This window comes from Ambystoma mexicanum, chromosome 1q, assembly GCF_040938575.1.
Source record: "Ambystoma mexicanum isolate Mex_15411 chromosome 1q, UKY_AmexF1_1, whole genome shotgun sequence".
NCBI classification, from domain to species: Eukaryota; Metazoa; Chordata; class Amphibia; order Caudata; family Ambystomatidae; genus Ambystoma; species Ambystoma mexicanum.
This window is the reverse complement of record NC_090922.1, coordinates 513,199,251-513,221,604: the sequence shown is the minus strand read 5'-3', so window position 1 is coordinate 513,221,604 and position 22,354 is coordinate 513,199,251. Positions and strand designations below refer to the sequence as shown.

General features: G+C 46.6%; 1 protein-coding gene across 3 annotated transcripts in view; it reads left to right on the top strand.

The window, feature by feature from the left end:
* LOC138530222 (guanylate-binding protein 1-like) overlaps positions 1 to 22,354 on the top strand; it is an 865,941-nt gene that overhangs the window by 156,672 nt on the left and 686,915 nt on the right. The window contains exon 1 of one of the 3 annotated variants that reach the window (XM_069640891.1): positions 19,737 to 19,970. The exons of the other annotated variants lie outside the window; for them this stretch is intronic. The gene's annotated coding sequence lies outside the window, so the exon portion shown is untranslated. Of the gene's footprint in view, positions 1 to 19,736; positions 19,971 to 22,354 lie in introns of those variants that run through there. 3 annotated transcript variants of the gene reach the window in all.

Sequence of the window (22,354 nt, the reverse complement as noted above, 5' to 3'; positions counted from 1 at the left end):
TACGGGTCGGCCATGTGTTTGTAAGCATAAATCGGTAGATCGTAGGAAACTTTCCTATGGACCTTACCCGACTTTTCGCCCATTATCGCACTCGAAATCAGCCTCCATTTTGTGATAATCCTATCATTTCGCCCCATCGACCTGGCTCACCTGCCTTTGCGGCACTAAATCAAATCCCCCGCCCCTGAAACAGACTTTATCAAAACATTCATATTCCCCGCCTCTATCCGTGACGTGACTGAGCTGCGTAGGCAAACGCGCTCAGGCGTCTTCTACGCGACTCCACACAGACCCCGGAAATCAACACAGATCAGCTCACAATACAGCGCACCACAATTCGGAATATGAAACTGTACTTTGAAATCAAACCGCAAGATTGTAAATGTGGTAAAGTACATTTATTTGACATCAAATGTTTAGAGAATATTCAGCGATTTGCATTTTTATTTGCTCATGTTCCAAAAAGTTCGTATTGAGGGAAGCGATGTTCGTGTGCAGTACACAGGGTGTTGGTTTACGATAAAAATAAGCTCTTCGGTCGCACTGATAATCGCATGGCTGTTCCAACAACGAGGCACTAGGCCACCACAACGGTAGGTATGTTGCATCTAACCGTTAGTACCGCGTAAGGGCATACTTGTACTTGGCGATCGTCCCATAAAATGGTCAGGGTGGTAACGTTGTTCACGCGGAGAAGCAACTGGCGGCTGTAGAAGCCGTCCGCCGGTGTCTGGTACTCGTGACACAGACAGTAGTGAATGATGTACCTAAAAACATAAAAAATGAAATTAGTCTCACCATCAGATCCTTATTAAAATTATTCATTTCATAGCGAGGACAGCGCTACTGGGTGTACACAAGTGTTTAAAGGCGTGGCGAGGCATGGAGGGGGGGGGGAGTGGAGTACAAGGTAAGTAGCATAAAATAATAAATAAATAGGGCCAGCTGGTGGCAAGTGCAAGGTAAGTGCAGAACAAGTGCTGGGAAGGGGGGGCTGTAGGATACTGAGACAGTCCCCCAGTGCAGGGGTTGACAGGGAGGCAGTGCAGGTGGAGAGTGGAAGGGCCCAGGACCGAGGTCGCAGACAGTGGACCAGTTGTAGCAGGGGAGAGGGAGAGAGAAAGCAGAAGCAAAGAGGAAGGTTTTGAGGTACTTCAGTAAAAGCAGATGTTTCTCCTCAAGATAGTGCGCGGTAGAAAACAATATGCCACATAGAACGAACAAGTACAACTGAACCCGTCTTTAAAGCCACTGTATAGTAATGAAATTGCGGTATAAACTCATCAAAAGTTACTTACATTATATTTGCATTTTCCATTGTGTCTCTGTGTAGGGCAGACCCGAAACACCACTCCTTCTTTGCCGACGTTACTTCTTCTAATGAACGTGGCTCATCGTTTCGTTTCTGAAATTTTATTCATTATCTTTTCTTAGTCTTTCGGGATGGTCCCGGCCTGTCAAGGTCAAATCACAATAGAACCTTATACTGGGTCGTGGGCCGTTCCGCCACCCGAGCAAAACATCAAAGCAGCTGACCTTCACTTTGAGCGAGCACACATTTCTAGTTTGGGCCTGCAACATGAGGAGACTCGAGAGAACAGACAATCAAATTACAATCATTTAAACCGTGATGTGTATTTCTCAATGAGCTCTGCTTTAGGTGGACATGGAACAGAGGCAATGTTGGGTGGCAATGCAGTTGTCCCCTGCATAGGTTCGTTCACCACTCCATGTATGTGCCTATCGAGGACATCTACGATAAGTCTCTCAATAAACTCATATTGCATATCCTCAAACACTGGTTTGATCACCCATTGTTTACTTCTTTTAGTGAAGGCCTTATTGTAGCGAAGCGTCCCTAAAGTTCCGGTCGTCCTACTTTGTTGACGGCCAACATTATGGTTATGTGCCAAGACCGCTAGAAGAGTCCGATTTATCATGCCTTCCATGCCAAAATGCAATCTTTTGGGCCTGTACTTTAGGCACATATTGTGGAACACCTCCAAATCTCCTGTGTGGCAGAATTCCGTGAGTCCCCTCAAATCTCTTGTTATAGTTTTATCAAATACAATCTTTTCAATGGCCTTGTGAGTGGGTGATGAAGGAATCAACCACTTCTTCTTCCGTGCCTCCTCTGTGGACAAATGGCCATGTTCACATGTGGAAATATTCATTTGTCGACCATCAATGTACGTTGCTACAGTGCAACATTACTGACCGCCATTTTTCCAGTAGAATTTCCAACGACCCTTCACATGTTTTTGAGCTCCACCAAAGATGGTTGCTGATTGACTTGGACCACTGTGAAATACCTTGCATATCTTTTTTTTTTCCTGCAGCCGACAATTTTTTATTGATTGTTTTTGCAAGATGCCATACGTCAAATTGGTGATTTATATTTTTGTACTCTTCTCTCATTGTCTTGGCAATTGAAACGTGTCTGTCCGTGGCTATCAGGTCGATCACCATTCCCCGCGATTGTAGTTCTTGCAATGATGCTACAAAGCCAACTTTCTCCATGGCCACTGAGGATGTACTTTGTGACACCTGCACGACCACCGAACTCACAATTTTCTTACTTTCCATGTCCTGAAAGTGGTAGGTGCAGTACTTGGCTGAAAATCCTGGGCTGTCGCACTGTCCATCACCGGCTAGCCTGAAGCGTTTGCCCGCGAATGTACTTTCCATTGACATTTTTTCCATTCTCCAAGCTTCGCTGATGGCTGGAAATAGATAATCGGTTTGGTATTTGTAGAACTGAGTTTTCGCAATGAAATGGATTCCCACAAACTGAAAGAAATACTGTAACTTTTTAAAACTTGAACCACTAAAAAGTGCGGCCGCTGCACAAAGTAGATTGCCTGCTGGCAGTTGCCCCAGCATGGGTTGTGCAGACCATGCGAACGGATGATATTGTGTACAGGTGGCATGTATTTTAAGGTTAGTGCCTCGAATTGCACGAGTCACATTAATCAATGGCTCCCCACATACTTCCCCACCAACCCAATGCCCACATTTCATCATCATAATAATATCCATCAAACAGCTATCGAATACAATGAATTTGGCCTCTTTCCTTATACTGTCACTCTGCATCCCAGCTGGTTCGGCCTGTAACGTTGAGGACATGTCACTCGCATGAAAGGTACAATCTCTGATATCGTCTTCCGCTATGCTGAGTGATATTGATGGTGTTTCATTGTCGTCCATGTCATTCTCTTCCACTGCAACAACTGTTCCTTGTCCGGAGATGGGAGAAAAAAACAATGTCTTCAACTTTCGCGCGCTCTTATTTTTTGCGGGTGTGGATTCTGTGAATTGATCTCCGACTGCATCCAAACTACCAGGAGGACATTCACTATCAATGGCTGGTGGTGGTATAGCTCCGTTGTCAATCACTTCATATTCTTCCCATTGGCACGATGCATCTCCAGTCTCAAGTCCCTGCCAAAAGGTTTGACAAGCAACATCTCTCGTTCGCTTCACTGTCTGTGTAGATCTAGTTCTTACACCCACTCGCAACTAGAGGACAGATTAGAAAAGGGATGTTCAGTTTAAACACAACTTACAGTATTGAACTATTGACAGTGAAAGACAACATAATATAGTGAACAGGACACTAACCTTCTTTTGCTTTCTTTTCTTTGAAACTTTCTTGCCTCGAACTTCAACATCTGGACGCTGTTGCTCCGACTCGTGTGTGCATGTCTCAACTTCCTCTCGCGCTGCAACGACTATATTTTCATGATAAGCACATCCATCACTCACTGAGGCTCCATCGACTCCCTGAAACATAGAACTTTCATTAGTATGTATAATAATATTGAAAACACAAAATGTACTTGGGGACCAATACCCATACGTACATCTCAATAGCAAAACACGAATGAACGCATTGTGTAGAACATTCAAACGACAATAGTTCACGCATTGTTGATCTAGTTAGATTGAACTGTCAAGATCCATACCTCGGGCTCCGCATAGACTTCCATTGATGATATTATTGAAGATGACGCTTCACCAACTCCCTGAAACACAGTAATTGCATTAGTATGGTTTTCTATTTTGTTTAAAAGAACATAAACTTTCTGCAGGCGTCAACGGCTCATCTAAATAGACCTGCACAAATGATCAGTTGTCTAAAATAAATAATGGATATCTAAATATTATTCGATTTGCTCCATCGTTGGAAGTGTCACCACCCAGAGATCTGCATCAACTACTAGGGGTGATGTTCTTGTTGAAGAAGCTCCGTCAGCTCCCTGAAACATAGTACTTGCGTTAATAAAGAAGGAAGTATAGCGGATGTAATCACGTCATTTGATCTCGCATGATTGATCTGTCAGTATCCATACCTCGAAATGCATAAGAACATCAAGGGACGCTGTAACTGCGGTGCACACTTCTGCAAGCTGTTGCGCCGACCCGTAACTGCATGCTCCCCCTTCTTCTTGGACTAATGCTCCATCGACTCCCTGAAACATAGGACTTTCATTAGTAATGAACACAATATTGAAAAAAGAAGACACATAGGAGGGCGACGACAGAAGGACATACCAATGGCTAAAAACGAAAGAAACATTGTGTGTAACAATCACGCTACAAGAATGCAAGATCTGATGATCTCCATCGATGGAACTGTCCGGAAACGTACCTCGAGCATCTGAGTGACATCTACGGTTGTCGTCAATGCGTTGGACTCCTCAGCATCTCCCTGAAAGACAGTACTTGCATTATTTTGGATAACAATAATTATAACTGAAAACAAAGACTAGAGGACGAGTACTGTGGTGTACCATTAGGTAAAATAATTACACGATCAATTAAAACTATTGATTTACATGCCTAAAACAAGTCAGTGTCAGAATAGCTAAGTAAGATTACCCGATAGGCGCTTGAAGTGGCTGATGACTGCAATAACGACACGGATGGAGAATCTTCCGCCTTCATATTGAGTGGATACATAAATGGGGAAATTATTGTTAGCTAATGCTACACACTACCGCAATGCCGAGAGATAAATACGTAAACTTGACTCACCAGTGGAGGGATGTGGACGAATAGAGTGGGAATAGCGGTTGAGAGCAATTTTCGCCTCGCTCGCGGTGTTTTCTTCTTTATTAGCAATGATGTGGAGTACATGTCTGGGCTAAAGTGCCTGCTGCAGATGCGGTATCGATCACCCCTCTTGTCCGCAAAGACTTCTAGGACTCTACTTTCTAGCTCAGAGGCTGGATATCCGCAATATCGGACCCATTCTCTTATCTGATCTATTGTCTTAGGGAAAACATGCATTATAGTACCTTCAGATTTGTTATGGGTCTTCGAAGGGCAACCGCCAATGGAACAGGCAGGCATTATGGAAAGTTCTGAAAAGTAAAGATCAACAATTCTCTATGAATACCAATGTGTTAAAACATTAAATGACACATAAAAGGTTCAATGCAAGGTCCGTTTTGGTTCTTGGAACTATACACGTTATTCACATGCGGATAAGTATTTCAATAACTTTCAAAAAATAGAAAAAGTAATTTGACTAAACTCAGAACATGTGACTAGTTCCTTGCATGTACTGTCGTGAACGAAAAGAAAACATGGATGCAATTTGATGACTACTAGCAAATAGATATAAATTAAAAAATTGGACGCAAAATGATTATGGTACATGGACTTACCTTGACGAACAAACAGTTAGATGCAGGGATCAGAGTAGTTTCTTGTCGTAGAACAGGGAGCAGTTCACAGGTTGCAAACTGACGAGTTTGCTCAAAGTGGTCACGGAAGTTCACAGAGACGAAGAGCAGATAACCAGCACCTTCACGGGTTGACTAGCAAAGCGCAAAGAAGTTCTCATTAGAAATATGAAGTGGGTTATAAAGAATTCGAAACAGGGGTGTGTTTGTGAATGAATGACGTGTATATGTCGTGGCATTATGCGGATTGCAGGGGGGCGTCCAGCGTGAGGGGGGATGCTTGGCAGGAGACACGGGGTCTGGAGGTAGACATGGGAACAACAACCCATGCTCTATAGACCACTTTGAAGTGTACATGGTCTTTGGCACCTCTTGGCCTTTATCGCTCCCTGACAGCTCTACTTGCCAGCAGCGCAAGTACCCTGGTGCGAACTGCCTTTGATAGGGCGGGGGGTGGATCGGGGCGGTGGTCGTGCAGACAAGACACAGGAAGACTCGTGAATGGAGACACACTTATGTGGATTGCAGGTGGGCGTCCAGCGTGAGGGGGGATGCTTGGCAGGAGACACGGGGTCTGGAGGTAGACATGGGAACAACAACCCATGCTCTATAGACCACTTTGAAGTGTACATGGTCTTTGGCACCTCTTGGCCTTTATCGCTCCCTGACAGCTCCACTTGCCAGCAGCGCAAGTACCCTGGTGCGAACTGCCTTTGATAGGGCGGGGGGTGGATCGGGGCGGTGGTCGTGCAGACAAGACACAGGAAGACTCGTGAATGGAGACACACTTATGTGGATTGCAGGGGGGCGTCCAGCGTGAGGGGGGATGCTTGGCAGGAGACACGGGGTCTGGAGGTAGACATGGGAACAACAACCCATGCTCTATAGACCACTTTGAAGTGTACATGGTCTTTGGCACCTCTTGGCCTTTATCGCTCCCTGACAGCTCCACTTGCCAGCAGCGCAAGTACCCTGGTGCGAACTGCCTTTGATAGGGCGGGGGGTGGATCGGGGCGGTGGTCGTGCAGACAAGACCCGTTTGCCGCAGGGCCTCACCAAGGAGAGGCCATCTAACTGAATGTAAGAGGATGGCTGCAGGATCTACTACATGGAAGGCAGGGGGGTGAGTTTATAAATACCTCACCCTCCCAGGAGAATATATGGGGGTCATCTCTGTACCCGGTGCCCAAAAAGAGGATTTATTATGATCAACCATATTTATTATTTACCTATAACCATGTTTTGTATCAATAAAATCCAACAGCTTTTTATTGCCAACGCTTGATGCCAACCCACAAAATAATATATGTATGACTGCTGCATATATGGGTTCAACGGTTATGTGGATTGAAGGTGTGCGGCCAGCGTGAGGGAGGATGCTGGCCGGAGACATGTGGTGTGACAAGACAAGGCACTGGAAGGCTATTCAACGGAGACACACTAGATTCATTTAAAAAATCAAAACAACCATTGTTAAAATATATGTTGGGCTTTATTTTAGATTTTAATTAAACATAAATAATAAACATTACACATTGTAAAGTTGAGGTTGCAGCACATCGAGGGAAAATCCGCGGTATTGTCCACTGTCACTGGGAAAATGTTGTCTAATGGCAAGTACCGCACAGGCAGGTATTACTCTCCGAACGCGGTGTCCGAGCCTCCCGTGAAGCCACCAAGTGAAGCAACGATAGGCCACCAGCCTGTACCACCTGTGAAAAAAAAAGATGCAAACTGTATTAAACTGACCAAACTTTCTTATCAATGTCGATTCAGGTAACACATGTCATTTTTCTTAGAAAAAAATTATATCTAGAAAATGCACTATATGGAACCAATTTACATGCGTTCGAATGATATGTAAATGTAATTTTATATGTGGGAGACGACCATGAAATAGTAGTGGCATCACTGACATCACAAACAGAGTATACTTACTCGTTACTCGGATTACGCGGACGAACAGTGCCACGAAGTTCGTGCATAAGCACCATCATCATCCTCAACACGGTCCGTGAGAGGCAGGCTTCCCTGAACTCTGGCAGCTCGGTGATGCATTGCGGACTTTGCTCGCCTTCCTGCAGACTTTGCTCGCTTTCCGAAATGTAGGCCAAGCACCCGGAATTTTCACGGCAGCAGCAGTTCTCCTCCTCAGTTGGCATTAGCTCGCACCGATTGCACGTGCACCAGGTGGAGACGCCGTCCATGCGACATGGTCCAGGCTCTTCATCCGTTGACTGGTCCTCCCAACTGCCGTCCGAATCCCCATCGTTTTCGCGTGCTTGCCTTTCCAGTAGTTCCTCCTCGGTGTACTCGGGCTCGTACATATACGGCATTATTGTGGCCATTGTGCGGTAAAGATAGTAAAATAATTTACAGAGATGGTACAGGTGTTCACACGGGCTACAAGCGGCGAAGGTAGCTGACCAGAGCACTGAAACGAGTCACAGAATACTCAAAGTAACACAGAGAGAGGAATGGAATCGAAAATCTGCTGCTGTATGTTGTGAAACGGTCTGTTTATACTTATTGGGGAAAGAGGCGTCCTGCCATTTCCATGGCAACACGTCAATAGCTGAGGCGCAGCGATTGTTGACACGAGACGTGCTTGAAATGGGCAGTACGCGTCTGCTGATGTCAGGCTCAGGGGCGGGGGATTTGATTTAGTGCCGCAAAGGCAGGTGAGCCAGGTCGATGGGGCGAAATGATAGGATTATCACAAAATGGAGGCTGATTTCGAGTGCGATAATGGGCGAAAAGTCGGGTAAGGTCCATAGGAAAGTTTCCTACGATCTACCGATTTATGCTTACAAACACATGGCCGACCCGTAGGGACAATAAAAAAAAAGTCCCGGAACTATCCTTTAAACAGCACCAAAAAGTTGGGGGGTACACAACTGGAGGGAAAATTACACATAAATGGAAATCTTTCCTAATAGTATTGACATGTACATGCAGTTTCTATACAAATGCTAGGCACAACACCGTGTAATATATTATGTATTGCCTTTTTTAAGAAGGGTGTGATGATTATTTTTGCTGTTTACACTAGTGCCCCTAAACTGTCAGGTTACTTTGAGATTGTTTCTAGTTTATTTCCTTAGAGTTGGATCACGGTGACTGCACCTGACATGTTTCTCTGCAAAAAAACATTACAAATTCTATGAATGTATCTATGACTGCTTCCCAAAATGAGACCCGGTCCCCCAGCTGGAGGTGACATCTATTGCTGTGACACTTTGTACCTCTTTGCACTCACTCAACATGTTTAGCATACATGGAGCAACAAGAAACTCTGCTAGAACATTCACGATTGAGGCATTTCGTTATAGTGTACACTGCCAACTGAGTCACTTCTAGGTGATCCCAAGTAAACCTCTAGAGAAAATAATGCACAGTGGGGGGTCACATGATTCGCCCAGGATCACACAATCTGGCAAAGACTGGATTTTCTCCAAGATGTCATTGTACCCCAGGCCTGGCTTGCAAAGTACAGACACTGCCTGAGATATCAGCCTGACATTGTATACGAAATCCTCATGAAACCATATTAAGTAAAATGAGGATGAGCCAATCTCAAGAAGGGCTGCTACGTGGGATGTGTGCTCTTTTCCATAGTAGTGTCTAAGGTAGGCAAGGGAAAACACTTGATGTATACTCTAATATCAGTAGGACTTAAAGCACAGCCCTCCACCACTTCCCACCAACTCATACATGCTTGAGGTGTGGATGGTACCACACCTAAAACTTGGTCTCTGACATGAGGGCTACCTGCATTTCGCTAGTTCAAACCCAGCAGCAGCCGGTTCAATTTTAACCTTTCATAAATTCAGTACCGTTCAAATGAGGGTAATAATACCTGCTATTACATTGCCTAGAAGCTGAAAGCATCTAGCATGAAGCGCTATGACCAAAGTGGTATATTCCATAAAACAAACTATACCCAGCACAGACCTGAACTCTGTCCCTGCCCAAAATAAACCATTTGTTGGTGCCCATCCTGCGCATCTCTCAAAAGAAATCAAGCACTTATCTTCTTTATGTCTTGGCTAAGCTTCACCCTGTTTTATTCAGCCTGGCTGTTTCTGTCAGCATACTTGAGTGGTTGCAGTGCGATCAGATTTTCGGGGTAGTACCTCGGCAGTACGTGGATTTAGTGAGTTCTGTGTCTGTCCCTCCTTCCAAATATCCATGCTCCTGACTATTTCTTAAGAGTTAATGCTTGCAGGTATCAATGGGCCCTTTTAAGGTCATGGATCTGGCATGGCTGTTCCAGCTTATTCTGAGACGCAATATGGAGTGGTTGGTCATGCAAGGCGTGCAAGAGAAAACCTGTGAAATGTAAGCCAGGATATCGAGGGTGCTCTGAAGAGTGAGGAGAAAGTGCTGAGTAAGTCTACAGATGAGAGTTGTGTGGGGTGCTGGCCATGGGGGAATGGGAAGCGAAGGACTGGTGTGCAGTAGAGTGTGGGACTGCAAATTACACAGGGAGAGTGGTTTAGGGCAGAAATGGCATAGGAGGTGCTTCGTGTTTTGCAAATGAGAGAAGTACAGACAAGTGAGAAAGTGCAGAGGGCAGTGTGTCAGAGGAGTGACTTGGTGTGGGGTGCAGGGAAGGGACTTGGCAGAAAAGGGTGTACAGCAGACAAGAATGTGGAGTAGAGAAGGGTACAGAGGGGAGATTTGTACAAGGAAGAATGGTGGCTCGCCTCATTATCCCAGATAAAGGGTGCAGTCTAATGCTTGATCCCTCACGAGGCCTGCACGAGGACGATTAGAAGTCGTTTGTTGAAATAATTGCAGATATATACACTATACCATATCTGTCTGTGCATTGATTGGGCCTGATAATACACACAGTGGCCCCCCCTCTTCCAGGTGCAGGCCAGCATAGGGAGGATTTATTAGAGGGAACGTGGGAGCTCGGGCTCGGCGCTCTTCCACTGCCCCAGTGTCATCTGCACCCCTGTCTGGTTCCTCACCAGGCTGTTCCTGCATCAACTCCCTTTTCACTCAATCCTACCTGCATCCTAGGTCTGAAGTCAGGACTAACCTTAAATGAGGTATATATTCACCTCTGACCTGTCCTGTAGTGGGAGCTGGTACCAGGGTGCATGGCATCTTGCCTTGTGACACATCATCATGTTATTTGGGCTATTTTAGCAACCTTCATGGATTTTTGGTGGATGGATGCCCCACAGGCCCCATTTTACGCCATAACCTATTCCTTTAAAAAAACACTAGAATGATCTATAAACGGCACGTAAAGTGCCAGTTCTGGTTTAGATAAAGCCACTGATTTAGGGATGTTTACTACAAAGCCTTGTGTAGTTAATAACTTAATTGGAGCTGGGAACATACCACTGGTGTAATACAAATGTCTTATCCAGGGATGCCTTCAGCCACTCTATTAGCACTATGCATTTCCTTCACTGAAGTCCTGCTAAACACCAGCAATGGTAAGCGTTTGCTTGTGTATATCTATTGGGCATTTGCCAGGCACTTCTATTAAATGTCCAAGTACTTGCACCATTTTACAGCTGCCACCATCAGTGGGTACCTAATACCACTATGGCGGTGCTTGGCAAGTGCCTTTTCCATACCTACATTAAAGCCCAAATGGTTGGCGTTGCCAACGCTTGTTTTAAAACAGGGATGCAACTGCATTTTTGGTACCCACCACCAGCTGAATAATGAGTTGTAGACAAGTTTTAATAGAGGCCACCATAAGCCATCTGGGTGACCCAGAAAAAAATAAAGCAGAGCCTCGAGATTTACAACAGCACTTGTTCCGCTAACCATGTAAATCCAGTGAATACCCTGGTGCCGAAGTATGATTGCAGCCCATACAGTGCTGTAAAAGGGCACACTCATCTTCCATCATTGAAGGTACATGTGGAATAGGATAGGATGGGTTGGCCAAACTCCATAAAGCATCTGCACTTAAAGTGCAGGTCAGAGTATTATAAAAGATCTCTCTAAATGTCCATCGCTGGGAGGATTTTATACTCTGAACTGCTTTTCTTTTTCTTAATGTTCTTCTGTTTTCTTTTCTCTTGTTTTATAAAGTGATGATATATGTAATTTAATAAGTACTGCTATTTTAATGTTGTGAAAAGTCAAGTTCTTGGACTAAAACACAATAAATAAATAAAAAAAGCAAAGTTCCCAAGGTGTCCCCTGTCCCCCCCTAGATTTGATGGGTCTCCTACTCCCCTGGTAGCAATGCCCTACGTAACGAAAAGCTCCTAATTCCGTGGGGGAAGCATTTTCACTTACATTCCAGAGCCGCACCAACACAGGGGAGTTTTTGAAAAGCTTCCCCGTGGTGCCACCGTCAGCACCCTATTTGAGTTACAAGCTCCACCCTCTGAGCCCATCACAAGGGGGGGCACAGTTCACTTACACAGGAGCCACTAACACACCGGATCGCAAAGGCTTTCTCGAGGTGGTGGTGCCCTGTGTTTTAGTCTAATCTTGTATAAATCACTCAGGAGCCATATAGGTATACTTCTATCTTTATCCAATGTCCACATCAATCTCCCTTACATTACAGAATTTCCCCACCCATTCCTTTACACATTCCATGACCAGCATTCTATAATTCCCATTAGACTACCAACATCTCTTTATCAATAATAACTAACATTACACAACAACCCCCTTTTTCTTATCATTTTATTTCATCTCTATAAAGTAACAAGTAAATTTGTACTTACAAATTAGCAGGCTCACAATTTACATCTGCTCAATTAAACGGGCTGGTCTTCGACTCACCCTACTCGGACGACTTCCTAAAACAATATCTTGTAATTCAGGACTTATATGACCAGTATATTCACCTAACAACGGATTTTCTAATACAGCATCAAAATCCATAGAGTCATCATCATCAAAAGGAAAACTGTCATCTTCAGGCCCCTTAATCATGTCTTCATCTGTATTTTCATCACTTTCATCACAAAATAATTTTCTAAAAAATGAAGCATTCCTTGTTATCTCACATTCATCCCCTACAGCAGTTACCATAGGGCCTTTTATCTCCACAATCCTCAATGGCAAAGTCCTATATCTAGAGTCCAATTTTCTACGTTGTCTTTGTTTCACTAACACAGAATCTCCCGTTTTTCACCAGCCACAATATCTATTCCCTGCCTCTGCAGACGCCATCAATTGCATGCGCCTTACCGTCTTTTTCTTCGATTTACCTTATTTGTTTCCTTTTTCACGTCGTTTACTTCTTTGCTTCCTCTTTTCACTTCTTCCTTTCAAATCCTCATTTGTCTCAGTCTCTCTTTTTTCTTTTTTTTTTTTTACGATCCGTTTCCCCTTGTCGCCATTGTTTTAGTCTAATCTTGTATAAATCACTCAGGAGCCATATAGGTATACTTCTATCTTTATTCAATGTCCACACCAATCTCCCTTACATTCCAGAATTTCCCCACCCATTCCTTTACACATTCCATGACCAGCATTCTATAATTCCCATTAGACTACCAACATCTCTTTCTCAATAATAACTAACATTACACAACACCCTGTTTGAGTGAGCAGCTCCCCGCTCCAGTACTGGCGTGCCCAGGAGCTGAGAGCTTTTCACTTGAATAGAGCACCACCGCCATGCCAGCATTGGGGTGCCTTTGAAAAGCGCAGTGGCAGAACCTGCCTCAGCATTTTTTAGAGGGAATGGGGGAGCTGGATCATGGGTGCCGACTTTTGACTTTTAATACGGGGGCAAGGTTTTTTTTCACTTTGTACTTAACGAGTCTGTAGTGTCTTGTAAGTGGACCGCCTCACGCTGCCAGTCAGTCAGTCACCCTCATGCACACAAGGATACACCGACACAGGAGCTGGGGTGCAACACCTCTTTACTTAATGCGTATTAGCTTCGAACTGCTTCTCTGGTGGTAGCCCCGCCCCTTCCACACGTGGGTCGCAGCCCACTGATTAATGGCAACAAACAGAGGACTTATCCTCTGAACAAACAAACAATGGCGACACCACACCCTCCCGTTACTAAACATTTAGTCGTGCTCTCAGTTCATTTCTTCAATGAGGCGATGGGGTTTCTTTCTTGTTCTCTGTGGTCGACAATCCACTCTTGCCGGTGGATCTGTCCATGTCTCTGGTGCCGAGTCACCGTGGGAGACTTCTCTGTCTCCTTCATAGGGAACGTCCCATTGAGATAAAGTGTCATTCATGTTTGTGTCACCTGAGGATGGGGTACCAGGCATCCGTCTGAAGTGAGATGAGTTTCTTGTTATGAACCTGCGGTCTCCTTCCACGGTGATGAGTGATCCCTTTTTCTTGACAATGATGAGTGGTTCTTCATTGAATGGAGCTATGTGTTTGCTCTGTTGAGGTTGTCGGACCACTACCAGGTCCCCTGGTGCCAGGTCACTTCCCTTGGCCCTGCGAGTGGCATCGGCAGGTCTCTTCATGTTCTCTTTCATGAGCGCATCTTTCTTTCTCATTTCAGTGTCGTTCTCATATTGATCTTCATCAGCTGCCACATGTGGTAGCCGCGTTCTAATCGTTCGCCCGAACATCACCTCTGATGGTGACTTTCCATTGGTGCTGTGTGGGGTGTTTCTGTAGTCTCGCATGAGTTGGTATAGCAGTTTTTCGACAGGTTCTCCTGTGAGGCGCGCAATTTGTGTCATGCGTTTGATGTTACTCATGAATCGTTCTACTGTTCCATTTGCCTGTGGCCACAGGGGTGTCACCTCTCTGTGGCGAAAACCCATATATTCGGCGAATCTTTGGAAATCTTGTCCAGTGAATGGAGGTCCGTTGTCGGACTTGACTACCTTAGGTATTCCGTAGGTTGCAAACATCTGATCTAGGGCTGGGATGGTGTGATGTGCTGAGGTGGACGGGACTATCTGCAGGTCGGGGTATCTTGAATATTCGTCCACAGCTACCAGTATGTACTCACCCCCTTCCATGGGCCCAAAATGGTCGATGGCTATTTCCTCCCATGTTCCTTCGGGCAGCGCTGTCATGCTCAGGGCTTCAGGTGATGTGTGCAGCTTCACAAGGGCACACGTGGAACAGTTCTGCAGTAGTTCTTTCACTGATGTGTCTAGTTGGGGGAACCATAGTCTTTGTCTTAGCATCCTTTTAGTGGATACAATGCCCCTGTGTCCTTCGTGTGCTAGTTCTAGCACTTTCTGTCGCAAACTTTGCGGGGCTACGAGCTTGGTCCCCTTTAGTAGTAGTCCTTCTTCCGGCTTTGCGAGTTCTTCTCTTACGGCTAGAAGGCATGTGACATCTTGTTTCGTGTCATCATTCATTGTTTCGCGGATCTGCTTTCCGTGCTTCCATCGCCCTGTTTCTAGGCATCTCAGTATGATTTGTATTCCTTGGTCAGTATTAGATTCACGCGTTATCTGCTCCATGTCAAGCCCTTGTGGTGTGCTGCTGTGGATGATGTATCCTATATACTGATCAGCTATGGACGGTTCTGGTCCGCACTTTTCTCTTGGATGACGGGAGAGAAAATCCGCAACGTTTTGTTCTTTCCCTGGCCTGTGTGTGATGGTGAACTGGTAGTCCTGTAGTCGAAGTGCCCACCTGGCTATTCCTGGTGTCATTTTTGCCTGGGGGTTGCCATAAATGAATATGAGTGCCTGGTGGTCTGTTACTACTACGAAAGGCTTTCCATACAGGAAGAGGTGAAAGTGCTCGCAGGCCCAGACGACCGCTAGTCCTTCCTTCTCTGCCTGAAAGTAGGCTTGCTCAGTTTTGGAGAGGCTTCAACTGGCGTAGGATACTATGTGCTTCCCACTCCCTTCTCTGTCGTCCAGTTGCGTGAGAATGGCACCTAGGCCGACAGGACTGGCGTCAACGATGAGTTCCGTGGTTTTCTTTGGGTCAAAGTATGCCATGTTTCGGGCGTCCGAGATGCGGTCCTTAATGATTTGGAATGCCTCTTGGCATTTGGGTGATCAGACAAACTCGGTGTTCAGCTTGGTGAGGGCTCTGAGAGGTTCGCTGATGTACGCGAAGTCTCATATGTATCTTGTGCAGTAGCTTGCAAGTCCTAGGAAGGATCTGAGGTCTGAGGTGGTGGTGGGTGGCTCAGCTTCTCGGAGTGTGCTAACTTTCTCCGGATCTGGCGTCATGCCCTTCTCTGAAAATATGTGTCCAAAGAATCGGAGTGTCCTTTTGCGAAACTCACACTTCTCCTTGTTTAAGGTGAGCCGGGCTTCTTCTAGGGCCATGCAGACTCTCATTAGCGTGTCATCATGTTGTTCTTGAGTTTGGCCGAAGACCAAGATGTCGTCGCTATAGTTCAAGCAGTTGGGCACGTGTTTGATGACATTGTGGATTTCTGCTTGGAAGATTTCCGCCGCGGAAGATACCCCAAAGCGGAGCCGTTTGTAACGGAACTAACCTAGGTGGGTGGCAAAAGTTGTTATGTAGCGGGAGCTCTTACAGAGTTCCACCTGGTGGTAGCGTTTGTTTAGGTCCAACTTGGAGAATACTGTCGCTCCATTTAATAGCTGCACCATGTCTGTTATTCGTGGAGCTTGATGTCGTTCCCTCAGGATGGCTTCGTTTGGTCTCCTCATGTCTACACATATCCGGATGTCGGGGGAGTCTCTTTTGGGCACCAGTACTATAGGGCAGACCCATGGTGTGGGGCCTTCTGCTGGCTCAATGATGTCTGCCTCGAGCAATTTGGTCAGTTCATTCTCGACTTGCTTTTGAATGTTTATGGGGATACCCCTGTAATGTTGTGGTACTGGTGGGACGCTGGCATTGATTTGGAGTTCGATCTGTCTGTCCTTCAGTCTTCCAAGGCCTTTGAATAATGATGGGAAAACTTGGTCAATGCTTGCCGTCGGGTCTAAGTATTTATGTACCATGAGGCGGTATAGTATGTGAATGAGTCCCATCTCTATGGCTGCCTGATAGCTTAGTATGCACCCGCTCTCGGTGGCAGCCTCTAGCACATGCATGGGGATGTTTTTCTCGTGCTCCTTGTATCGGCATGGCATGATGCCATGAAGAATCCCTTGCATGCCAGGGGTGTTTTTGAGCCGTATGGATACATGAGGGCTCTTGCTGGCTGTAGGCGAGGGGCGTTTGGTATGCTTTCGTAGACTTCCTCACTGATAACGTTCACGGTTGCCCCCGTGTCTATCAAGAACTCGGCAGCAGTTTGATTGATTTGTATTCTTAATATTGGGCTGTGTTCTTTTGCCGTGTTATTTCCAAGGGCGTATAGATATCCCTTTTTCCGCTGTGTTTCTTGGTGTTTCTACGGTCTGCAGGCTCTCTCTTCTGATGATGCACTTGACACGCTGTCCGATTGCGACTGTTCTATGAGGCACCGTACATATCTCTGGGGTCTTCTCCTTGTCTTGGATGGGGTGGTTTTGCTCTCCCTCCAGCCCTTTTTCTCTTGTCTTCTTTCCGGTTGTTCGTCGTAGTGTCTGTGATGCCCTTGTTCGTGGGGTTGGTGCGCTACCCGGTGGTGTTGCGTGGGCGGGTTTGCTCCAGTTCGGTTGTGGGCTTCCCACTTCTTCCTGCCCCTCTCATTTTTCTGCGGAATATCAAGCACACAGCCTTGTAGTAGTTGTCACCACCACATGCGGAGCATGTCTGGCCCATGGTGGGGCACGTTCCTTCATGGGGGTACTCGTGTCCACACCGGTAGCAGAAAGGATCACTGTTGGTTCTCGCTGTTCCTTCTAACTTGTTGAGACTTTTGGTCTTATCGTGTGTGATTTTTATTTCATCCAGGCCCTCTACTTGCACCGCGAGGGCAGCATATGATCGTGCCAGACGCAACATTTCCTCTAGGTTTCTCGGCTGTTGTAGTAGTCGTTTGTGAAAGTCAGTGCTTTTGCACCCCACTATGATTTGCGACCTGAGGGCCTCCTTGTTGGAGTAATTGTTGAAATCACAGTGTTTCATTTTTGATCGTAATCTCATGACAAATGCGTCTATAGTTTCTCCTCTGTTCTGCTTGGTGGTGTGGAATACATGCCGTTCATAGTCCACATTTGTGTGGGGCGTGAAGTATTCCGTGAGCATTGTCTTTAATTTGGCGTAAGTGTCTATGGTGTTTTCCGGTATTTCGTCAAGGATGTCTCGCACGTTAGATCCTACGGCATGGTTGAAGAGGTTTAGTTTCTGTTCATCCTCTAGTGGTCCGGGCGCTTTTAGGCATACTTCGAAATCCCTCAGCCACCTTTTCCATCTTGATCCGAGGGTGCCGGTGTCAGAGAGGTCAAAGTTTGCTGGCAATTGGGCTAGGAGGCATCTTTCTGTGCTCTGGTCTGGCTGGAGTCACTGGGATTGTCAGTGACTCCCCTTCCGATCCACTCATGGACTGATCTTATCTGCTCCTCCTGTCGCTTTGTCGTGCTGAGATGGGATTTCCTTGTCCTTGGCGTGGCGAGGCCTTTGTGTCTAGTGAGGGCGCTGTACGAGCTGTGTGTGGCTCGAGAGGTTTACTGTCCTGTGTGCAGTAGTTCTTGGACGCCGGGGGGGGGGCGCTGTGCCACGTGTTGACGGGCCTGTGGGGCCTTGCTTTGGTGGTACTGCCTGAGGCCTTGTGGCGTGGGAGTCCGAATTCCCTTTTCGCGCGTTGGGCTTTGTGAGCTTACCCTTATTTTCCTCGTGGAGAAAAGCGGGAGGGCCGTGTCTCTGCCGCTCCTCTTGGAGTTGTTTTTCAGCCGTTGCCGTCGGCAGGAGGCCAGTGCTCCACAACCGCCCGGAGACGTGAGCAGGGAGTCGCTGCTCCACCTGCCGGTGATTGGATGCGCCTGCCGGCGTCGTTGCCGTTGGTGGGAGAGGTTTTCCCTCCCCCCCGCATGGATGTTACGCGTGGAGCTGCTACAGCTGCTCCACCCGCGTAAGATGTGCGCGTTGGAGCCTTAACGAAGCTTGCACAGGGGCTCGTTTCGACGGTGGGGAGCCTTCTCGCTCCGACCCGCTGTCTCCGGGAGTCCTCGACTGGAAAGAAGTCCCGCAGCTCCAGTGGCGCCTCACTGCACACCACGAGTGCTTTGGACCTGAGGTGGCGGGCACGGTGGAAGACGTGTTCGCTTTGTCGCCAGTGTAGTGTCTCGTAAGTGGACCGCCTCACGCTGCCAGTCAGTCAGTCACCCTCATGCACACAAGAATACACCGACACAGGAGCTGGGGTGCAACACCTCTTTAGTTAATGCATATCAGCTTCGAACTGCTTCTCTGGCGGTAGCCCCGCCCCTTCCACACGTGGGTCACAGCCCACTGATTAATGGCAACAAACAGAGGACTTATCCTCTGAACAAACAAACAATGGCGACACCACAGAGTCATTGTTAGCACTATTTGCACCAACAAGTTGTAAACCCCCTTAAAATCGTTGGTTAAAAGCTGGGATTTGTTTTAAGATGCCTCGGCGAGCATGGCATTATGCTTTGCGTTTCATTCAGGAGACTACACGACCCAAAATCTGCCTAAAAGAGGGGAGTGAGGTAGGCCATAATACATGCCCATTCGAGCCATTCCGGTCAACACCAATGTGCTGTGATTTTAATAAAGCACAAACCTCCCCACTGAGAATGAAACCCTTTTTTTCTTGGGGGATCCCAAATTTAATTTTGCCCAGTTCGCTGCCAGAGCTAAGGCCGCAGCTGTGTGGAGCTTTGCCGTACAGTGCATACAGCCCCATGCACCGATAGTGTGGTGCTTGCCTTAAATATATTGTCATCCAAAAGCACTGCATGTATTAGTGCTTAGAGTGACACCATATGATAGTTAAGCCAATAGTAATATAGACGACAGGTCCATGCGCCATAATGGCCACGGCCAAAAGGGCGCACGCCGCACCACAGAGGGCCTTGCGCCGAAATGGATGCACCCTGACTTTCCTGTAAAGCCAACTCAACCCGAAAGTGAATGCACTCAGTTGGGAAGCAAAAAAATACATCTTGCGGCAAAAGCCTGTACGTGACAGGACAGGTTACCCCCAGCTTCGACCTCTCGAGGGGAAGCAGCTGCGTGCTTTCGCTTTTGGATTGAGTCTCTTCATTTCGGAGACAGGAGAGCCTGGCACCACTCGCGGTCCTGGTAGCTAATGATTGCCCAGCGGCCACTCTGCATAGGGTGCAGATGTAAGGATTCAGACAGAACGCCCATTTTCTGCCAGGAATCACCTCTGGGGTTGACTTCTCAAGAGACCGAATGCAGATACACACAGGAGGCGTTTAAAACTCACTGCGCATTTTAAAGCAGGCTTGTGGAAGGAAGACTTCCTCATTTGAACCGAAAGAGGTAAGCATGTCCCATCCCGTAATCCTGTCTTTTAAGGGGAATTGCTGTTTAAGATGCAGAAATGGTGATTCCTATTTTTAGTTTTGTCCTTTTAAAATAAATTCCAGTTAGGTAATTGTAACGGAGAACAATAGCATGTTAGTAACAAGGGGGTAGTGCTTTGGCCGTAGCGGTGACTGGATGCTGGTCATTATTATAATTGCTAAATGTTTTTGTATTTCACCACATGCAGATCAAACCACTTCAGATGAGGGAGGTAGGGGAGTGGGGATTGGCAATAGGCAGTCGTGCCTGTCATAATGGGCGATGGTGCGCCGACCCGCCCATTGGCCATTATGGAGGAGCCAAAGCCAGCTCAGGGAAAGCACTCCCAAGCACTCCTGGGGTTGACTTTAACTGTCAAATGAAAGCGTGATTTCCCTTTCACAGTTTAAGTTCCCCAGTGTGCATGCCCAATGGCCCGTGCAAGGTTGCAGGTGTTTTGCTTCCCCAGGTTTGCACGGCCCATTATGGATGCAGGCGGGGAAAACTGGCCTCTTTGGCCCTTTCACGCCTTCCAACGCATTTAGGCCTCCCTTGGTGGCATTCGGGAGATACACCTGTCTCCCGAAGCAGCTACCTGATTCCTGTTACTGCTATGTGCACGTTGGACACCATCAGTGAAGACAGTGTCGGGACCAGGGAAGCAGGTAAGAAAGATGTGTGTGTATGAATGTATGTATTTGCGTGAGGATGAGAAGTAAATGGGCGGAACCCTCTTTTTTGAAGGGAGCTTGACTCAAGAGGGTAGGAAGTACAGTAAGAACAAGAGTGAGTCAAAGCTACCCTAACCGAAGGCGTGACATAGGGGGTCACAAGTTTGCATCAGAGCTAGATAGCTGCTAGCTCTAGAGAAAACACCGTTAGATACAGGAATATCAAAAAAACTCTAATTTATACTAACAAAAAATGAGACATATTTACAAACGGCGCGGTAGCGCTGAAGATACACATTATTGAATACATTATGGTCTGCATATTTATGAGTTAGTAGGCAGAGTGACAGAGGTATTTCATGTATTGCTTTAAATGACAGTACATTAACATTGTCGACACACAATTAGGTGTTTCTGGTTCGGTATTTGGATGGCAGGTGGCAGTGGCTGTATAGAGTAAAGCAGCGCTGCTGAGTGGTACCGAACGGTCTTCAAGACAGTTTGTTTGTGGTCTGGTCGATGTTAAAAAGGAAGCGCGTCCACCTATGGATGACAGGGGACTTTGTTAGTGTGGCGAAAAGGGTGTCTAGGAATTTAAAAGGATGCTGCAAAATAATTGACCTACCATGTGCAGGTAAGTGGACGCCTAGGTTCAGGTCTTGATGGTCCAGTAATACATTTAGACTGGGGGGCTGTCTGCGAAAGTCAGAAGCCAGGAACTAAGTAAAAAGGAAATAAATCAGGTAAGGGGGTGGTGGCCAGAGTGCATGAACAGGTCAAAAGACTATTAGGTGGCTGATGCGTTGGAAACGTCATGGTGGTTTGAACTGAGCCAAAGGTGCAGAGGATATGCTACACGTGATGACCATGCTGCTCGGATTATTTGTCGGTGAGGTGCTGGCCAAATTATTTGCGGTGCCACAGTAGTTGTAAATTTCAACAAAAAAAAAGGCTGTAGTAATTTTGACATCAAAAGCATTTACAAAGAGGCTGTGGGTGGTGGGGCCTCGATGCAAAAAAATGTTTTTGTCTCATGGACTTAAGGCCGGATCTGGGTGTGGTCTAGACCAAAGATCGTTGGCTGGTGAAAGAGCAAAAACGAGCCGTTTTTGCAGAACGCTCAACTTGCGTTCACCGTGGTAATTTAAACTGTGTTAGCAATGGACAGTGCAAGTGATTGCTCTCACTCGACAGTAAATACTGCAACAACAGTTGTGTGCGGGGTGCCCTGAATGGGGTGCACCCAACGGCATACAAATGGTCCCGTGAGGGATGTGCTGCGGGAGAATTTACCTGCTTAATAGATTAAGAAGCTGTTCGGCGGCAGGAGCTCTTCCTCGAGGAGTAGAAACGAGCTGTGTCACATTAGACACTGGTGCGCATGTGCGGATTGCGTGCGCTTATTCTAGGAGTCGAGTCACAGAGCGTCGGGTTGGACTGCACATGTCACGGAGAGTGGTGTCATGTCTTTAGTGCTGCGCATGTCGGGGAGGGTAGTGTCGTACCTGAATGGGTGGGGCAGCGCGATTGTTTTGGCTCGCAAAATAATGTCGAGTCACAGAGTGGATGGTGCCATGAAATACGTAAACTGCTGGCAGAAAAACACATCAAGGACGCAACTTGTGTATATGGTTGTGTTTTGGAATGAATCACTGACAGTTGCAAAATCAACATTATGGAAGAAACCAC